The sequence below is a fragment of the Pteropus medius genome, unplaced genomic scaffold, assembly GCF_902729225.1.
Source record: "Pteropus medius unplaced genomic scaffold, Ma_sr-lr_union100, whole genome shotgun sequence".
Taxonomy (NCBI): domain Eukaryota; kingdom Metazoa; phylum Chordata; class Mammalia; order Chiroptera; family Pteropodidae; genus Pteropus; species Pteropus medius.
The window spans coordinates 703555-707788 of record NW_024340851.1 but is presented as its reverse complement, the minus strand read 5'-3'; positions in this window follow the sequence as shown (position 1 = coordinate 707788).

Sequence of the window (4234 nt, the reverse complement as noted above, 5' to 3'; positions counted from 1 at the left end):
GCAAACCCCTTGGCCCAGCAATTCTACTTCTAAGTACATATCAGAGATGCACTGAATATTTTGACCAACCATAAAACAGCTGAGTGTTAAAAGGCAGTATTTAGTCAAAGTTGACTATCATAATATGTATTGAAAAATTACTATATATCTGAAATTCTAACAAAAATATCTAATCATTGTTAAAATTTTATAATTTAAAATTTTTAACAAACGTCTTTTGGTAAGTGTTACATATGTGGCATGGATAGAATTTATTTTTTCAGATTTTTAAAAAATTATATTTCAGTTATAGTTGACATACAATATTATGTTATATTATAATATACTATATGGTGATTAGACATTTATATACCTTACAAAGTGATTCCCCCCCAATAAATCTAGTACCCACCTGGCACCATACATAGTTATTACAATATTATCAACTATATTCTCTGTGCTATAAACTTGGGAGTTTGTTCTCAAAAACATTGTTGCTGCCACCATCACTACACTCTAGTGATAGAACTGTCTCTAGTTTGCTAAGCTCCAGACAAAAGAGAAGGAGGGCAAATAAGGAGTTCTCTCTATTACGGCTCATACCAAGCAGACTGCCCACAATTGACCAGTGGTAACACTCAATAAACAATCACCTTTAAAAAAACACATTCATGAGCTCTCTACTGGAGGAATGAAGAAACTTCATTATTACAAGTTTAGTACTGTCCTACTTTGTGAAATCAGAATTATCAGTTCACTGAAATTCTGTATCATAAACTTCCCTGAGAGAATATAGTGCAAGAAATTGATCAGGACTTTAAAACAGACTTGTGTTTTCAGAATTCAGCTATTGGTGCTTTGCAGGAGGAAGATGGGGTCTATCTGGTGGGCTAACCTAGGAATTCTGGTCAGGATGGAGGAATATGGAAACACTCTGTTTACCTCCTCTCACAACCACATCAAAATTACAACTACAGAGCAGCCATCATTGGGAGTCACTAAAAGTCTAGTCTTATACTTGGGACATACAAAAGAGGCCACCTCAAGACTGGTAGGAGGGGTGGAGACACAGAACGGGCTGATCCCACTCCAGTGTGTGGCTATTGAGAACTGAAAGGGATATCTCTGCTGCAGAGGTTCCCCTGGAAGAACGAAGGGTCTCAGCTCCACACCAGATTCCTCAGCCCAGGGCTACAGTGCTGAGAAGAGAAGTACCCACAACTTCTGGCTGTGAAAACCAGTAGAGATTGTGGCTGTGTGAGATGGGAGGTAGTTCGAGTTGCAGACATTTCTCTTAAGGGGTGCACACATGAACATACTCGCTGACGAACTCACTCACTCTAAGCTCCAGTGCTGGTGCAGCACCTTGAAAGGCGCCAGGGACATATGGGGAGGGACTGAATTGTCAGGCTTCAGGGCAAGGGCTGGAGAGTCACTTTCTCCCAGATAAGAGTTCGGGACAGAATCCACTGTTTCTTTGTTGAGCCCTGGCCCCTCCCAATGTGCAGATCTACTAGCTGCCATATCTGAGTCTCCATCAACTTGGCTACACTGGTTGCCCCTCCCTGGAATTTCCCTGAGACTCAGCTCAACCCAAGTTGCAGGCCCACCCAAACTGATTCCGGTGTCTTTTTCACACAAATGACCTGTCATGGTTTTCCTAAATGTAGACTTTCCTAAAATCTCGCAAAGGTTCACAAAACCCAAACAAATAGTATCTTGTCACAGCGTACCCTGTACCTCTTCCTGAGCAGCCCCAAGCCCAGCACTAGTGGCAGTCAGCCTCGACTAGCAGTTTGGCCTCTCAAGATAATGCTAAGCTCAGCATGAGTTTCAGATTGGGCAGACACCAGAGCCCTGCTAAAGTAAATTCTGCTCCATAGGGTCAGCCCCTCACTGGCCAGACCTCACAATCAATCAGCCCGAAGGTCTATCACTCCCATTGATGTGCAAACAATAGCCAAGGCTCAACTACAACAGGAGGGCACACACAACCCATACAAGGGACTAACCTGGAGGACCTGGCTCAGGTAACCAGGGAAGACTGTGCCACTGGTTCTCTCAGCATACTTACTACATAAGGCCACTCTCCTAAGATCAGGAGACACAGCAGCCCTACCTAATACAAAGAAATAAACACAGGGAGGCAGCCAAAATGGGGAGACAAAGAAACATGTCCCAAATGAAAGAAAAGAACAAAGCTCCAGGAAAAAAAAAAACTTAAACAAAATGGAGATGAACAATCTACCAGATACAGAGTACAAAACACTGGTTATAAGGATGCTCAATGAACTGAGGAGAAGAGTAAATGAACTCAGTGACAATTTTAACAAAGAGAGAGAAAACAAAAAATGGAGACAAAAAAATATAAAGAACCAGTTAGAAATGAAGAATACAATTACTAGATTGGATTAAACATGGCAGACTGAGAGACAGTCCCAGATCTCTCCCTTTGAAACAACAATAAGCTGAACATCTAAAACGCAACAAAAAACACCCAAACCGCACACCAGCATGTCTGAGCATAGGATATGCGCATAAGAGCTACCACAGGTCAGAACCCTGGGTGTCAGGCAGTGGACTGGGAGAAACAAAGAAGCTGCCTCTCGCAGCTGGAATTTCCTGTAGGAGGAGGGGGAGGGAAGAAGGTGAGGCCACTTCCCTGAATAGCCAGCATGGGAAAGCTGTGAGAGCTCCCTGCGGCCGGCTGCAGGGCCCAGTCATCAGGTAGAAGGCAGAGAAACAAGGACAGCAGAAAAGCAGACATGGAAGAGAAACAACAGTTGATTTTTACCAGTCACAGTTGCAGAGGCTAAGCCGTAGCCATCATCTCCCAACTCACAGAGCTCCTCACCCCATACCTCTGAAACAGAATGCCAAGGAGCCCCATGGGAAGCTCAGCAAATGCTACCAAAACTGTCGTTAACACTGACAAGAACTGAGACTGAGAGTAGCTAGCATGATTAAACACCTATAAGGAAAAAAAAAGACACTATTAAGACTTCATATAAAGCAGAGATCCAAGAGGCTCTTTTGGAAACCAAAAGAAAAACATCTTCTTTGCAACAGGCTAGGGACCATTATATAATAAATCTTTCAGGAAAAAAAAAAAAAAGCAGAACACACTTCCATTAATTCCCAGGTGGAAAATAGTCCATTAAACACCATGAACAACTAAGGTGACAAGGCATCTCAGAAAGAAAGAGAAAAATCTCCAGATTTTTCAAATAAGCTCCAAATAAGCTTACAGATATAGAAATATGCGACTTAAATGACAGAGAGTTCAGGATGTTACTTCTGAAAAAACTCAGTGAGTTCCAAAAAGAGTCATATCAACAATTTCAGGAACTGAAGAAAAAAAAACAACTAGGAAAACAGAATGAGTTCTTTAGCAAGGAGAATGAAACCCTCAAAAAAGAACCAAATAGACCTTCTGTAGATAAAGAACACACTGCAAGAGTTAAAAAATGAAATAACAAGCTTGGGAAATAGAGTCAGCCAAATGGAGGAAAGGATCAGTGGTATTGAAGACAGAAATCTAGAAATAAATCAGAAGGAAGAAGAGAGAAAACAAAGAATGAAAAAGAATGAAAGAGAAATGCAAGAACTAGCAGATACCATTAGGAGAGGAAACATAAGAATAATGAGCATTATTGAAGGCGAGGAAAAGGAACAGGGATTTAGAAAACATTTTCAGACAAATAGTTGATGAGAATTTCCCAAATCTAAGGAATGAGCTGGAGCTTGGAATTCAAGAAGTCAACAGAACGTCCAATGATCTCAACCCAAAAAGGCCTTCATCAAGACACATTGTATTAAAATTATCAAAAATCGAAGACAAAAACAGAATTCTCAGGGCAGCCAGGGAAAAGAAGTTGATAACCTATAAAGGAAGACCCATTAGATTATCCTCGGACTTCTCAGCACAGACCTTAGAAGACAGAAAGGAGTGGAATCAAATATTCAAACTATTAAATGAAAGGAACTACCAGCCAAGAATAATGTATCCAGTTAAGCTCTCTTTTAGATATGAAGGAGAAATAAAGAACTTTTCAGACATACAAAAATTGAAGGAATTCACTACGAGGCCTGCAATGCAGGAAATACTGAAAGGGGTCAGCTCATCTAAAACAAATGACAAAAAAAAATTACATAATTAGGAGTAAAGTGATTAGTAGGCTGATAAAAGCAGAGGAGTGCAACCCTACCAAGAACAGGGCATTACAAGCTTAAACAAAAACAAGAGATTTGCTAT